Source organism: Pongo pygmaeus, chromosome 11, assembly GCF_028885625.2.
Source record: "Pongo pygmaeus isolate AG05252 chromosome 11, NHGRI_mPonPyg2-v2.0_pri, whole genome shotgun sequence".
NCBI lineage: Eukaryota > Metazoa > Chordata > Mammalia > Primates > Hominidae > Pongo > Pongo pygmaeus.
In genome coordinates, this window is record NC_072384.2 from 109,816,016 (window position 1) to 109,833,949 (window position 17,934).

At 35.6% G+C, this 17,934-nt stretch overlaps 1 protein-coding gene across 48 annotated transcripts in view; it reads left to right on the forward strand.

Annotated features, from left to right (window-relative positions):
* MAP2 (microtubule associated protein 2) overlaps window positions 1–17,934 on the forward strand; it is a 308,002-nt gene that overhangs the window by 43,073 nt on the left and 246,995 nt on the right. For 12 of the 48 annotated variants that reach the window (XM_054478052.2, XM_054478037.2, XM_063647894.1 and 9 more), the window contains exon 2: window positions 5,367–5,472. The exons of the other annotated variants lie outside the window; for them this stretch is intronic. The gene's annotated coding sequence lies outside the window, so the exon portion shown is untranslated. The remainder of the gene's footprint in view (window positions 1–5,366; window positions 5,473–17,934) is intronic. 48 annotated transcript variants of the gene reach the window in all.

The window sequence follows — 17,934 nt, forward strand, 5'->3', positions numbered from 1 at the left end:
GTATTACCATTTTGATTCTGTTCTACCAGGTAAAATCTCATATATGTATTATTCCTAAAGTATTTTATTTCTCTGCATTTCTCCTTGGAGTAAGAATTATTTGCTCTTTCTTGTCTAGACTGAAGAGGCAAGATAATAAAGAGAATAAGAGCATGGACTGTACAGACAGATTGCCAGGGCTCAATCTGTCTTCTCCACCACTTATTAGCCATAAGACCATGTGCAATTTCTTAACATCCGTTTGCCTCAGTTTCTGCATTTTAAAAATAGGGACAATAATGGTACCTGTCTCATAGGTTGGTATGACGATTATATTAAATATAAAGCACTTGGAACAATGCCTAGCTCATATGAAGTGCTACAAGAGGTTATTACATAAAATAATTAAGAATTGGCTGCAGCAACTGGTTTATACTTACCTTATGACAGGGATCACCTTTTATGTCATATTATTTGCATGCATGTCTTACCTAAGCCTGCTCACTCCCTCAGCCCTAATTTGAGAATGAGATTTTTGCTTTTTTCATTGTATTTCCCATAGTGGGGTTTGGCACTTGGTTCTTGAAAAATTCAACTTTCATCTCGGTAGTTGACTAGTCCATTCTCAATAGAATTATTCTAAAATTTGGGCCAATTTTATCTGATCATTAATTTTTCACATCTCTCCGAGTAGGCTAATTTCAGTTTTTAGAAAACTAAAAAGTCTTCTTTTTTTTTTTTTTTTTGAGACGGAGTCTTGCTCTGTCACCCAGGCTGGAATGCAGTGGTGCGATCTTGCTCACTGCAAGCTCCGCCTCCCGGGTTCATGCCATTCTCCTGCCTCAGCCTCCCAAGTAGCTGGGACTACAGGTGCCTGCCACCATGCCCGGCCAATTTTTTTGTATTTTTAGTACAGACGAGGTTTCACCGTGTTAGCCAGGATGGTCTCGATCTCCTGACCTCGTGATCCACCCACCTCAACCTCCCAAAGTGCTGGGATTACAGGCATGAGCCACCGCGCCCGGCCTCAGTTTAGTGTTTCTTTAAGCACACAAAGCCTTACGTTCAGTTTATCAAGAGTCTGTCCCTTCAACACTCAGCAACATGAGTTTCATGATTCTTATATTTTTGCAAACTGCACCAATAGATAATGATATGGTACCTTTGGAAAGAGTGTTACAGATTGCATCTAATTAAACCATATGGATATCTTTGATCTGGGTATATATTACCCTTACTTAGTAGGTGAGGAAACAGGAGGCAGAGGCACAGGGCAACCAAGTAATGTTGATGGGACTGCTCCAGTGCCTGAGGCCACCAACGTGTGGGAACATTTCTCTGCGGCTCTTAACTTCCAGCTTCCAGGATAACATCCAAGATGGTACTATCAGGACCACACTGTAAGTTTATGGCTGAGCCAGAAACTGAACCAGGTCATGAAATCTTATTAATAAGAACCAGAGAGTTAGAAGAGATTTGGGGAATCATCTTGTTCAATTTCAAATGCGTGAATCCTCTTTAAACAGATTTATGACCTGAGCTTATTTGGGCCTTATTTGAATTCCTCCATTAGGAAACTCATTATCTCTTGAGTCAGCTTACCACATTTTCTCATTGCTAGATAGAGCTTCTTAGTCTCAGGCCATAACTTGTCTTCCTGCAGTTTTCACTCATTTGTGTAAGTTATTCCCTTAAACTAGATACAATATGTTCCATTGTCTTCCACAAGATATTTGTTCCTGGTTGAAAAGACAGATTCCGTGCCTTCCACTGAGTCTTCTTCTCTGGGCCAAAATATGCTTAGTTCTCTAAAACATTTCTGATGTAACTTTTTTTATATTTTATTTTTTAAAAACACAAAAATTTCATTTTAGGGGGGCATACTCAAGTAAGTATATGCACAATACACTTTTTTTGGTTAATGATTAATGGGCTTTATCTTCTTTCCATCTCCATCTTGTTAGGAAGAGAAGCAATGACATGCTCATTCCATCCTTTATCCTTTCTTACTCTCCCTCTGCACCTGCTGCAGCCTCCCTTCACAGCCAGTCAGCCTCTCTGCCTTTCTGTCTCTGTCTCTCTCATACACACATCCCTCCATACACCCACAGGAATGTCAGTGCCTTGGTTCCTACTCAGGCTAAGAATTACCTAAGCAAGTGTAGTTCATTCTTGCAGACTAGGGGTTATAAAAATAATTTATCTTTCAGCCACACACACTAGGATTTGAGTTCTAGCATTTCCACTTACTAGTCATGTTTCTCTAACAGAATTATTTCAAGTTGATGCACCTCCATTTTTTCAACCTACAAAATTGAAGTTATAATTCTTGTCTCACTGGCCAGTATTGCCTGTTAAGTGAAATAGTAAGTGTGAGAGTGTGTGGCTCACAATAAATACTCAAGAACTACTGGTTTCTGTTCTGTAGGTCTACATTCTCAACAGCCCACCTACCAGTTTTATTATGGTTTGCTGCATCAAACACATATGTTTGCTTTCAGAACTTAGTCATCCATATTTTTTTAATATAGCAAATCTTCAATGTTCAAAATTAGTATAGCATGTTTGAATTTAAACACTTGTAATTGAAATAAGTGAAAATCCGAACAATGCTTTGGGCAAGGCAAATGCTGTGCAGGAGATGATCATTAGAAACAGCTTGTCATGTACATGCACAGTGCCCCTTGGCACTGTTTTAAAAGTGGGGAAGAAATGGTTTTACATATGGCAAGGGATCTTGTATATTTATCTAGCCAAGAATATTATTAACGTGTCTTCTTTAGCAGCTTGAATTTGTGCTATACTGTAATTACGCATACATCTCCCCCCTCACAGACTTCTCTTCTGCCTTACTTACAGAGGAAATTAAGTAAAAAAATATATATAAAAATATATATTATATATATAATTGTATATAACTAAATATTTTTTCTACCTTTTCTTGTATTTTTCCCCTGTAAAATAAGTGATGTCACTGAACCGCAGTGGGTAAGGGTAAATCTCGTCAGAAAGATGTCTTGTCTTTGTCACCAAAAGTTTCTCAACCTCACCCGCATTAACAGCCACTGCCCCTGGCTCTTCTGTCTCCATCATAGCTCCCATGCACCATGTACTTTCAATTCTGAGGTCAGCTGGGGGCTCTTAGTGTGGCTATACTAACTCCCAAGTCCAGCTTCTCTGCACTAATATACCTGGATTCCAAAAGTAAATGCTGAAAGGGAACGCCTTTTTGAGGGCAAAAACCACTTGCACATTACCTTTCCCCATTCATCTTCTCTAATGAACACAAACACGGTCTTGCTTTTGACAATGACTTACTGATTTTCCCATATCTCCTGAACATGCCCTTCAACTAGTCCTCCATATTGGAGTAGACTAATTTTGGAAAAATACAAACTTATCAGTATTCATGTCCCTGTTTAAAGGTCTTTAGTAGCTTCCCGTTTGTCTTCTGGTACAAAGACAAATCTTTCTATGACTGACAAGGTTCTGCATGGTCTGACTCTTGCCTGTTTTCCTAGTCTCACTTCTACCATTCTCCACATTGCCACATTTTACCTCAAATACACCATGTTTCTCTTTTCTAAGGCAACATGCATTTTCTTCTAGTTCACATTCTTACCCACTCTCCCTCTTTCTGGTTAATTCTGACTCATCCTACACAGGAAGGGAATCCTTACTCAAACTCCTTCAGGTTCTTTTGCCTCAGAAAACTCACTTCAGGTTTTAATTATGTTAAACCTATTAATACCTGTCTTCTCTACTAGATTGTAAGCCTTTTGAGAATGGGAACTGGGTCTGGTTTTGGTCACCATGATATCCCCAGTACCTAGCATGGTGCCTTACATGTCCTTAGCTATTGAATTGTTAAATAAAAGTAGGTGCTGCTAGGGTAAAGGAGGAATATTAAATGGGTTTTGACCATTGACTGTTCTAAAATTGTAGGTAAATTTGGTAAAGAAAGCTATTATTTCAAAATTAATTTACTAAAAGTTTTTAAGAACAGTGGGAGCTTTTTAACCTAGTACTTAAATGATTTTTCTCATGTTTCCAACCCCCCACCCCCAGCACTTAATAAAAGAATAAAGAGGAGGGAACGTGTTCTACAAATACTTTATTTATATTAATTTTCTTTTATTTGATATATGTTATTACCTTAAAAATATATTTCCTTGAGAATCAAGGGTTAAATTAGGTTTTAAAATGCCAAATAAGGAGAAATTTTAATGATAAGGTTAAATATATGTAAACCTGGTCTCTATTAGTAAGAATTTCTAACTTTAGTAAGTCCTAACATAAGGACATGAAAATGAGATATTGTATTTTTGCTGCTGTGTTGAAAAGATAAATAAATCAAATTTTATGGTTAAAAGGAGTTTCACAGCCAATTTTGCTATTCTCCCCACCACCACTTCATCCCAATGATTTTCCTTAAGGGTTAATATGCTAGATATGTTATGAACAGCTGACAATTACATATCATGTAACTATTGATTTTTTTAAAAGTAAATTTTATTTTGTATATATGCGGTTTACAACGTGATGCTATCGGATACATAAAAATAAAAGATGGTTACAATAGTGAAACAGATTAACATATCTGTCATCTCACATAGAAGCTATAGATTTTTAATTTTCATTTGGAGCCCCTCTGGGACGTTATTACTGATGGCCTTCAGAGCAAGTGTGTGTCTGGGCTGTTAGCCAAGGATTGGTGACTAGGTTTATTAAGGAGAAAATGGGTCCCTTAGGATTGTTGAAGGTATATAAACACCAAGCTGAAAACTAGTCAGGAAGCTGTTGAAGGCCAAGGTACTTGGCCTGTTGCTTCATTTCCTCCAGAGTTCTGAAGGGTATAGCCAGCCCTGGGTTATGTTGGAGTTGTAAAGTGACACTTAAAAGCTCATGGCCAGGTGAATCTCAGGAAAAGTGAGAGCTTGCAGCCTGCTTTTTGTTTCCAGAAGATTGAAGAGCACAATTCATCAAAGTACTGACAAAGGCTTGAGTGTTGAAATACCTCTTTGTGAATGAAAGAAAGAGAAGTTAAGCACTAATTACCAAAGACCATTTGCCCCCTTAAACCTTGAGGAGGAGGAAAAAAAACAGGATTGTGTAACACAGAGATGAGTGGTTAGAACTACTCAAAAAAAAATTATTGCCGTCACTGAAATTGCTTAGTCATTGTTTTATATCCAAGAACAGTCAACTGTGAGTTGGTACAAAAGCATTATCATATTTAATATAATGCTAGCAATGAATTAGAAGGAAGTTTAGAGATCTTCTAGTCAAGTCTGTTTTATAGGAAAGAACATAAGTGGATTAGCAATTTTCAAACAATGTACAGGGATTTCTGATTACTATTATGTATATATTTATTGTTTTTACAGTCTTCTGATTCTTTCAACATCAGACCAACATCTTTGATGGCTAGGATTGCAGTCTGAGCTCCAGGAGCAGGATCCTACTCCTTGGTGACTTCATACCCTTCTTAAAGTATGTCACAAATTGTTCTCCCCACATCAACTATTATTGCACTTCCTGCTTAGTGTTGTGCTGTATTTTGGTCTGGTCTGTCTCAGGTACTTACTAGCATTCCTGGAACCAAGTTTGTTCATCCATAAATCCCACATTTTACAGTGATTGTCAGGTTATTGGTGGCAAATAATTATACTTTGGTGAGAAAATAAGTGGTAAAAATTGGTCTGTGCCTTTCTACTCAGTGACTTTTAGAGGATTTTACTTATGAGTAGAAATGTTGCTTTCCTTCATTCTTCTTAGTATTTTAATATAGATTAATTAAATAATGAAAATCCATTTGTTAAAGAGTTAAGGTCTTGAGGGTGAAGAGTCTACAGCAGGACCTAGGAGGTAGAAGGAGGTATAGTACCATATATATTTAAAAGTTTGCTTTTATCACATATGTTTTCATTAAGAGACCTGTACAATTTTATATTATGATTTACCACCCCCAAGTGTCTAAATTTTAATTTAAAATTTTATACTTAGGGATATAGAAACAGATAAAGATAAAACAGAGATGTATAGTTATCTACTCTTACAGTTTTGGCCTGCCAGGCAAAAAGTTACAGGAATTATTAATAGAGCTCTCTGAAGTGTTTATGAGACTAGTTTGTGATGTATTTAATAACTATCTTAGATATGAAGTAACTAATGAAAAATTAGAACATAGGAAATAGAACTAAAATTATTTATCACTGTCTTAATAGCACCTTATTAAACAATGACTAAATACATATTTGTATCCTTGTATTTTACAGCATATATTTTTAAAAATTATCATATATTACTTCTTAAGGTTTCACTAGGAGAAAACGTGATTATTTCTAGCTTACTGTATTTATTTGCCTTATGCAATCTTTGTCTATTTCTGTGTGGTTTCACCACTTAAGGATCTACCCCACAGTGCTCTACTCACATTCCACAAACCTGATTCATGTTGTTTTCTAACATTGAACCGATCTGAGGAGGCAAACTTTAGAAATAGTACTCATTACCTTAGATGCTCTCTATAGTGGTTTACCCAAGGGGAGCTTGAGATATGGGCATACTGCCAGGTGTTGAACTAAAGCAATTTTGGCTACAACTGATTTATGGTTTGATCTTTGTAAATGTACTTAACTTTGGTCTAAGTTTTAGGAAGTCACTGCAATTCAGTGGAGCCAAATGTGGTAAGTGCCTAAAGACAATGACTTTACTGCGTATGTTTTGTCAGCTGGATTTTTTTTTCTTAGATAGTGAAAGTTATGAGTCATTTGTATAATTTATGTTACAGCATGATAGGAAGGTAATTATATCGCTGTTAAAATAATTATTTATTGCTTATTCCATCAGCCCAGGAACAATGCACAGTCTATAAAAACAGATTCTCAATGCTGGTTTCTGACAAATAGTATTCCATTACATTCTAATATAATAGTATGGACCATTATATTCCATAATCTCCTGCTTTGAAGATCAGTATTGTTATAAGAAAGAAAGAGAGGGGAGAAGTATATTATATATGAGTGTGTATGTATATGTATTACAAAAATTAACTGTTCATATAAATAACAAAGTATAACTTTATTACACCACAAATACTAGGACAAATGGGTGCTACTTAAAGCTCGAAGTGGGTGATTTTCAGGCAAATAAAATAAAACCATGATTTTATTTTATTTGCATGATTTTCAGGCAAATAAAATAAAATACATGGAGATTGTTACTATATGCATACATATATACAAACAATTTAAATCTATAAATAGGCATGAGGAAAGCATATATATTTTTCTCAATTGAACAATATTATTTCTGAATCCAATTTGGCCAGGATTTATCTTCTCCCTCCTGCCAGAGATAATTTCAAATATCTTTTTCACTTTTTGCAAGTAATGGGTTTTCACTCTAGTATTATTCTTGATTGGGTGAAAGCATTATTTTCCTACCTAATAATTTTCTATGTGTATGAAGAGGAATGAGTTTTAGCTCCATTTCTTGTCTTAATCCTGCAGTCTGGAAAATTGATTTATAGTTAGATATCTTTAAACACAATCTGTTACAATAAAGTAATTTGCTCCCGTCATGAAGTTTACATAAAAATGGTAACATCCTACTGTGTGTTTATACATGTACACAAATCACAAGTCAGTGAAAGTGAAACCGTCTTCTAATCAGTTCTTAAAAATGCATATTTGTAAGATTTTGTCTTTATTCATGGTAAAAATATATAAACTGTGTATAGAATTCTCCTCTTGTTTTTATTTATTTAAGCCACAGTATACAACTCTGAACTGAAAGGCCAAATACTCCCTTTCATCTCTGCTCAATGCAATTGTCCTGAAACTGCATTACTTTATAATATTAGGGAAAAACACAGTATTTGAAAAAATAAAAACATTTAGAAATAAATGTTTAGCAGGGATATTACTATTTCATCTAACGGTACATATGAGAGGAAAAGCTTCATAAAATGTAAAATCAGAAATTATATAAAATAGTGAAGTACAGCTTAGGGGTCAAATCAATATTGTTATGTTCAAGTAGGAAACAACCATTTTTTGTTTGAAGAGCAGGCAATAAAAAAATTCAGCCTATTTGAATGACTGTTCTGTTCTATTAATGTATCAATTCTAAATAAGCATCAATCTTTGTATCTATGTATTCTAGTTTTTAATGCATATTTGACTTTAACACTATGTAATTATGTCAACTTGTATGGAATATATTTATAGTACTTAAGTACAAGAAATATGAACATGGTGGATCACAGTTTAGCAGTATTCCAGAACCTTCTATGAAGAGTCTCTAGAAAAACTGTAAATTTCTTTTCTCTAGGAAAAACTGATGAGAGGTCAGTTAGTACATGCTGAATGTTTATTAGACAAAGATTTCCATTTCTCTCTTTCAGAGAAGACAATTTTAATATAACTCAAAATGCTTTTTTTTAATTTTAGATTGAATGTATTTTACTATACTGGGAACTTCTCATCTAAAAAAAAAAAAAGAAAAAAAAGTTTCTTATCATCCAGAATAGAGGAAGGTGCATCTAGAATAAACATTTAGAAAATACTTTAAAAATTGGTATGAATTTTAAGCCAAAGCCTTCTCGAGAACATGATTGTGGATCCTAGTTTTGGAAATGAGAGTTCTGTCCATCTCAAAGTGATAGCAGTCACTTAGAAAGAAGATCTATTGACCTCTGACATAAGATTGTTTCCTTTACTTTGGAATTAAACATCTCAGTAAACCGATGCTGAAGAAAGAGATCCATTTACAGAAAGTGCTAAATTAGTCAAACCTGTAGTAGTCCTCCCCACAATTTGTTTTTCTTAGTTTTTTTTTTTTTTTCATCATTCTACTATACGTATAATTCAGGCTGTAATTTAGGAAATACAATGCTACTTGCCACTAGCCATCCTGAAAGTGAAATATAGTATCCTGGTCAGAGCCCTATTTCCCTAATGGTGATTAAAACTGGGCAGAAAGCCCAATGTAATAAAACAGTCTCCAAGCTTTTTCACCAACCTTGGTCTGGGAAAAGCAACATTAGAGATTTTATGTCTTGAAAAATATACAATGTCCATATGATTAAGTGCTCTTCATTTTCTTCTCAACCACAGGGTGCACATTCAGGCCTTAATTGTGCCAGCTGTTCTCTTAACCCATCACCTAAATATTGCTTTTGAATATAATCTGTCTTGACACAAAGCCTTTTAAGTTTTCTTTATTACAATTTATCTTTCTTATACTAAATTAAACTTCATTTTCTCATTTGAGAAAAGTGAGCTCTTTGGAAAAAAAATAAAAACAAAGATTTTTTTATTCTGCACATGTAAAGGCAATTCCTTTTTCCTGTCTTAATTGAATTCAGTTAAACACTCAAAACCTTCATCACAAAGATTGGCTGAGCTATTTTTCTTTTTAAAGAAGGCCAAGTCTTGTTGGCACCCATGACGAAGACCATACTGTGAGAGGGCAGGCTGCCAGCAGGTTTAACATTCAAGTCCAGAGTTTGATGATGTCTTCCCCAAGCTTCATCAAGAGTCTTTCAACAGAGCCACCTTGCAGGCCATTGGTGTGGGTACTGCACAAGTGTTAGTTTCTGTGCTTTTCAGAAGATTTGGAAACAATGAAAGTGATCCATTCACTTTTTCATATACAAAAAATTAACAATGGAATTGGGGAAGCTGAGTGAAGGGTATACCATAACCTGGGTCACTTTTGTAACTTCTTGTGAATCTTAAACTATTTCAAAAGAAAATGTTATATTGAAAAAAAAAGCCACAAAAATGAAATATGAAGAAGCCAAACTGTAGTACATAAATATGGCTCTATTAAAAAAATAAAAAATAGTGACAGAATAAAGAATACATCATGATTTTTTTTCTTTCCATTGCTTTAGCCACATGTGTAAAAGGCTCATGCTATTTCTAAAACCCTTTACAATTGTCTTTAGTGGAGGGCACAATAAAGAACATTAGGCTATTTTTTAACCAAAGGGAAATAATTTTAAATGGATATTTAAGTCTGTCTTAATCTCTACCTATGCTTTCTTCTTTTCCCCCACCTCTCTCTCCCCTTCTCTGCATCCCTTCTAACATTTTTCCTTCTTTGTCTCTCCACTCTGACAGTTCTGGTGTTGAAAATACTAAAGGTTGGATGTGGTGGCTCACACCTATAATCCTGGTTACTCTGGAGGTTAAAGTGGGAGGATCACTTGAGCCCAGAAGTTCAAGACCAGCCTGGGCAACAAAAGTGAGGCCTCCTCTATACAAAACATTTAAAAAAAAAAAAAAAAGCCAGGTGTGCTGGTGCATGCCTGTAGTCCCAGCTACTGAGGAGGCTGAGGTGTGAGGATGGCTTGAGCCTGGGAGGTTGAGAGTACAGTGAGCTGTGATAGGGCTACTGCACTCCAGCCTGGGGGACAGAGTGAGACTCTGTCTCAAAAAATAAAATAAAAATACTAAAAATACTGGTAGATTACCCTTATTCTATTGTATTAAGAAAGTGCTACTTGGGCTAAAGTTTTGTAGCACCTGATTAGGATCAGTTAGGTGTGGGGAAAATAAAATGAAAAACAAACAAACAAAAAATTCTGGTAAACACATCATTATTGCTAATTACCTGTAAGAGAATGACATCAATTTTAGTGGTTAGGAACCCAGCCTCTGAAATCATGCTTAAAATCCCTATCATACTCTCTCCTGTCACCCTTAGCAAGTGACTCTCTGTGCCTGATGTCCTTATCTTTAAAATGGAGATGACCATATTATCTACCTCATACATTTATTTTAAAAACTATGTGAGTTAACGCATCCAAAGAATTCCCAGCATAGAGCAGCACTCAGTGATTATTAGCTTAATTATCTAATTGAAGACAAATGTTTACTACTGCCAAGTTTAAAATGTATCTGGATATTTGAAATACAATTTACAAAACCTCACTATAGAAGAACGTGAAACAGGAGCAGTAAGAGATAACATAGTTGTGTCATGGACACCCAGCACATCACAGCTGCTGCGACTCTCCTGTTGCAGAGTCCACTTTCTAAATATATGTAGGGCGGGCATACATAAATAATTTAGGTTTTTGATGTTTATCATACATTATTAAAATACCAACTTCTAGTGACTGCTTCAACTCACTATAAGGTTCCACATTTTTATTTTGTTGATATGTCTCCCATTTCCACTCTAGATTTAATTATCTAAATAGAAATGTTTTAATTGATGTCCTGTGATATTTGTTTTAAATTTGAAGGAAATTGCCCATATTTTCATCAGACATTCTCCCTCTAATGAAATAGGATGGAATTAAATAGGCTGTATAGATTCTTCCAGGGTTTGAAACAACTTTTTTAAAAGGTGTCTAACATTTACCCAGTCACACAGTTTTATTGGCCTGCCTTCATTTAAGTAGTTTTATTTGTTGAGAATCAATTAAGAAACTGTTTTAAACAATGAATAAAGTAAATATTCATTTCTAATGTGTTAGCATATGTGTATTCATTTTCAAATTACAAAAGCAAGTGATTTTTTTTTCTTCCAGAGTTGGACTTCAATAAACATGGAGTATTTTCTACCATGGAAAATACATTGGTTTCTCTTTTAAGACTGATCAATTTTTTCCTTATATGGTTGTGCAAAAAAACATGTATCTCTCCTTTTCATAAGGTTCTTTATTTAATTAAAATTAACAAAAGAAGGGATTTTGTGGGGTTTTGTCGAAATTGGCATAGGAACCTGCTGAAATATTAATACTCTGCATCACTTATATAAAATTTCATTACCAGAACTTCAATGACATTTACATTACTCTATTAATGCAATTATATTTTGTCATATTACTATTTGCTTAATAGATAGGAACTATGATAATAAAGGTAATTTTTTGATCAATTGTCTAGGGCTAGGCAGTAAGTAAAGAATGAGCTGGAAATCAGAAATTCAAAATAACATGGTAGTTAGATTTGCTTCATTAATTTCTAAATCTTAAAGTAACAATGTTGATTTCAGCATTCTCAGAACCAAAGGCAGGATATATAAATAAGCCAACAAATTATAGAAAAATTCAGAGATTCTGTAATTAAATGTAGTATACCTGACCCCTGGCTTGAGATAGAAAATAACACAATTTTGAACTACATAAAACAATATTTTTAGTCCTGTGTTTATTACCAAAAATAAAAGTGTCAAATAAAAATTTAAAGTTTTTAAATTACATTTTAAAAGACTTGGTAAATTATAACTTTCTTCAGCCTTAGCAGATATAATAGCCGAACATTTCAACTGTTTTAAAATTATGCATCAAAATAAAATTGAGTTGCTAGTAGAAAGCTCAAATGGTTTTGCACAACTGAGCCTATAAATGTGTTTTATTGCTGCTGTTTCCCATGTTTTACTTAAATAAGTCACATAAATTTGTTTAATTAAAATGTGACAGTTTGGGCTGCATTCGACATTTTTCACAATTTTCCTCATCATTCCTTACCTAATAATGTACATACTCAAATAGCTGATAGGCTTCTAGCTAAATATGTACATTGACTAAGAGTAGTTAATATGAAATCAGTAGATGGTCACTGTGTCAAAGAGGGAGAGCTTGATAATGTTCTGCCAAGGATGAGGGTCTTCCTTAGGAGAGTGACAAATAGAACTTTAGAATATAATAATGTAGTCTACTAGACTAGTAGACTCCATTTAGTACTATACCCTTTAGCTTTATTAACTGGGACTTTTTATTCCATTTGGAGGGAAACTATTAGGTTCTAGCTTATGCAAGGAACAATAAGGCCATTGTATACTTTTTGTTCTTACACATTTAATTTTGAATAGTGTTGAATTGCTGGCTGAGTCTATGGATACCTGGAAAAAATATTTAAAGATGCTTACAAGCTAGCGTTGCTTTTTGTTGTTGGAATCACATTATTTTCCTTAGTACCTTGCAATTAAGATGATCTAAAGTTGGTTGGTTGTTTGTTTGTTTTCTTTACTACATACTGTATGTTCTAGTCCATGAGTAGGATTTGCCAGACATGATGCTGCTTTATGTATCAGCCATTTTGTGTTGTTTAAAGTTAATAATAAGATTTGATATCAGTATTTATCTATAATAATCAGGCTCTTTCACCTGTAAATAGAAAAAATTTAAAAGAGTTTAGACGAAAATATTAATGCATATACAATATAAAAAGTCCAGAAGTCCTGTTGGTATAGGGATGGCAGGAACCAGGTTTACCGTTGTAATCATTAGCTTAGTCTTGTTCTTCTTTCTTTCTCTTTCTTTTTCTCACTCTCCATCCCACTGTTTCCCTCCCTCCCACTCTTCGTCTCATTTTCTCTCCATTTCCCTGCTCTGCTTCATCTGGAAATGTTGGGTTCATCATAAGGCTCTTACTCCGTGGTGAAAAGAGATACCAGTACCTTCAAGCTTACAAGATTGTTACATGTAGTTAACTGAGATGAAAAGAGACCATCTCCTGTACAGCCTTCACATATCAGGGAAGACTCTTTTTGGCCTGTGTTACAAATTGAATTTCGGTGAGACTGACTCTGACACAGAGTGTAGCTTACTGAATGTTTCTTGGGATAAATGCCCATGGAAGGGAAGGAGAAGGAAACAGGAATGGGCAGAGGGAGAACTTGAGCTGCTTTGCAACCCAGTGACAACATCTCCCAACAGAAGAATGCTTTTCAGCTTGCCTCCTATTAGGTGAAGATGGTTCAGCCTTCATACTCCTGCATTGATCCATCACTGGATGTGGGCTACCCAGGGAAAGGGAGGCAATCTCTGAAGGGGCCCAACTACTGAGCTTTCTCTACTGACAGTAACTTCCTGTGGCTAGGACATTGTTTCATTGATGGGGGAGTGGGTGGTACACCAAAGTGCCACTCCAGCCTAATATGGCTTGAATTCCCAGCTCTCAACCAATCAGTGTCCCCAAGAAATGGAGTCCATGGATTGACCTATACTATCCTATGGCTGAGGCTGGGGTAGGATTGGACTGTGTGTGGTCAACCACATCTAAACCACATGAAATTGGCTCCCCATAAAAAAGATGAATTTGACTCCAGATGAAGGAAGGGAAATGCTGAACTGAGATATACATGACAACCTCTGCCTTAGGTCACTTAACTATGAAGCCAGCTTGTCTTTAGGTTTCTAAATAAAGGGAATTATGATAGTAGAATACATTTTTATTCAGAACAATAGAATTTGGATATGTTTTATCCCTAAACCCCTCTTCTTCTGTGTTATTGAGCATGTATTAGCTCACCATATAGCATGCATAAAAGGACAGCCAGCTTCCATGAACTTCTGTTCATATAGAGTTGATGATGTTACAGTTATTTGTGAGTTAAAATACATGAGAATTCTCTTCATTTATTTCAGAATAATGTATTCCTATGTGTATGTATACATTTATTTTACTGTGAAACTTCTTTTTTTTTTAAGTAGAACATCTTAGAAGAGAATGCACACTAGGAAAAGCTGGGGTGATTAGACCAAAATCTCAAAGACAGCAGTAGAATCAGTGTTGACACTTCACTATTCATACTTAAAAAGTAATATTTGTAGTTCTGTTGTAGAGACTGATCATGTGTCTTAGCTCTCTTACTAAATGGTAACTCTCTGAGGGCAGAGTGCTATGCTTGCTTTCTATCTCATACAGTATAGATATCCAACATTACACAATATAGACATGAAAAAATGTTTGCATAAGTGACTGTCAGTAAGTTAACTGTGCTGATTTAAAAAAAATTCATAGTCGTTGTGAGAATTAAGGTTAAAATTCAGTGAAATAATGTCACCATCAGAAATCCAATGTCAGCAGCATTGACTTCAGTGTTAATACATTTTAACCTGTGAGAGTCAGCCTCTCTAAAAACTATGTCAGTCCTTTCCCCTTTGACACATGTAGCAATATGTGTTCAGGTTGATATATTGGTCATAGGAAGTGAGCAGATTTTTGCAAACATATTATTGAATGAAGAATTAAGCCCCCATTTTATACCAAACTTTCTGATAGGCTCTTAACACACATTATCTCATTATCTCAAAGAACTCTGGGAAATTATTACCCCCATTCTAATGATGAAAAAACTGAGACTCAGACATATTTAAACACTAACTGATAGAAAAAAGTCTTAGGATTCAAACACGTGGCCTGGGCTCTTTCCATTCTACCAGCTATCTTGAATTTTTGCCTGTTTCTGTAAGATTAAACAATATTTGTGGTAAATAAATCTGAATACTAATATACTACATGATAGTGGTCTGTTTAAATGAACTCTCTGCATTTTACAGAATCATTGCCTGTTTTTGTGAAATATTACTGCCTTAAACATACTGCATTTTATCTTGTCATTCTTACAGCTGTCCTGTTGATTAGGGCAAAGTAGATTTTAGTATCTTTTTTAGAACATGACATTTTATCTTAACAAAGCACTGAGTTTAGAACTAAAATCCTGAAATTGTCCTCAGGGCTTTGCTAAGTCTAGATTATTCATACAACACTAATGACTGTAAACATGATCTGAAATTCTGCTTTTAGAAATATTTTCTTAACGTGAATTTTGTGCAGCCACCACAGAGAAACAAATTGTGTTTGCTTATACTTTTATTATTGGCTGTAATACATGTCGATCAAAGACAGTTTGTGAATACAGAAAAATGAAATGTCTGAAAGAAGAGAAGAATGTGAGTGTTATAAAGTGTACCTTGTTTTAATGTTTATTTTATTACTGGTCCTGATACCTGGATTCAATGGTACAATTACCCTTTGTTTAAAAAAAGGTATTTAGCCTGGGCAACACAGTAAGACCTTGTCTCTAGAAAAATAAAACAAATTAGCCAGTGATGGTGGCCTGTGCCTGTAGACCCAGCTAGTCAAGAAGCTGAGGCTGGAGGATCCCTTGAGCCTGCGAGTTTGAGGCTGCACTAAGCTATGATTGTGCCACCACACTCCAGCCTGGCTGATGGAGCGAGACTCCCTCTCTTAAAAATTTTTTAATTTAATTTTTGTAAAAGATGTTTTTAAAATTCCTTATTGTATTTTGTTGGTACAGTCTACCTATTATGGGTCTTGTTTATCTACAAGAAAAATGATTTTTGAAATTGGAGGCAAAAGTGTAATAATTTACTGTTCAGTTTTGCTTGTGACAATGCCAGAGTTTGTGTTAGTTTTTGGAAAAATTTTCAAGTCACATGAGCATCTTTTGCCTTAAAGAGCACACACCATTTACTTTTATCCATCCTTTCATCATGGGGAAGATTAAATGGAACACATGGAGCCAGGAAAGGTGGGTGACAGCTGGGAGAAATTTTCTTAGAGGCCTCAGAGCACTTCCAGAGGATTGATTTGAATCCATTTTCTGCCAGTTCCTTTAGCTTTACCCAGGTTATCATCCCTGCAGGGAGCTGGGAGCTGTATCTCATTGAACTTCTGATATGTTAGACAACCCTAGAGCATTCCTAAATTTCCTTAAGCTTGATTCCTTTTTTAAAAAAATAGAGGTAAAAATCTTTACCTCCTCTATTTCTTCTAAGAACAATATAAAGAAAATGCATTTGCATTTGAAAAAAATGATTTTTAACTTGTGAGGGCCATTTGTGTTGACTTAGTAAATTGACTTCCCCCTGAGTGCAGCAGAAAGGCACAGACTGACTTTTTACAGCACTGAACGTTTAGTGGTAGGTGGTCGGTGATTTATATTTCATTACCAAGAAGTCAAAGAAAATGGCCAGGCGCAGTGGCTCACGCCTGTAATCCCAGCACTTTGGGAGGCCGAGGCGGGTCAATCACCAGGTCAGCAGTTCGAGACCAGCCTAACCAAGATGATGAAACCCTGTCTCTACTAAAAATACAAACATTAACCGGCATGGATGCAGGCACCTGTATTCCCAGCTACTCGGGAGGCTGAGGCAGGAGAATCGCTTGAACCCGGGAGGTGGAGGTTGCAGTGAGCCGAGATTGCACCATTGCACTCAAGCCTGGGCAACGGAGCAAGATTCCATCACAAACAAACAAACAAAAAACTTATCTTTCTCAATGAATTTGCTTGGGGGCAAATTACTGCAAATCAGCGAATACTTATTTTGTGCTTTTATTCTGCCTTTTAAATAACCTGGCCTTCTTGATTTGAGATTGGCTAGAAAATAAGGCCTCCTCAATTATTTAAATGTCTATTGTCAACTATTAGCAATAGTGAAAAAAGAAATCTTCTTAAAGAACTTAAATGTGCCATCTCTGATCCCAAAGGCACACTGAAATCGGGCCGATGGAAACGTGATAGCAATTGTGCACCATGTTTGCAACTGTGGCAGACACACAACAGAAGTTAGTAATTGGGCTGCTCATTACAGACAGGGAGAGGTCTGTTAACTTTCTGTAACTGCTGGAGCGTGTCTATAGTTTCTTTGCTGTGGCACTAGATTCATCAAGTGCTGAGTCCTCCTAGAAGTGATGGGCTGACCTGCTGTACGGACTGATTCTGACTGTCTTCATGTGAGTCACATTGGGCAGCGTTTTGGTGGTACCAGACTGCTGTCAAAGCTTATTTCCCTCTCTGTTAACTGTTTGAAGATTTATGTACCAACAGGAGTTTAATCAGTGCTGTACTTTAAATAATTTTGTGCTTGGCTCAAACAAGAAGAGTTAATCAATTCATTAGGGGTGGATTATAAGCCCCACCTCCTATAACTTTTTATTTTTATTGTGTCAGAAGTTTGGAAATAAAACACATGTTATTATTGAAAACATTTTATTGAATGAGGATTTCAAAAATTAGGTCATTTCTTTTCCTTTATTTCTGGATTGTTTTCTCCTGCATGACATTTGACACTTTGTCAAGCAAACAATTGAGGATAGCCCATTACCAAAGATTACCTGTCGTTGGGAAGCAGGTGTCACGCTGATGAATCAGAGCCAGATAAATCTAGGCCAACAGAGG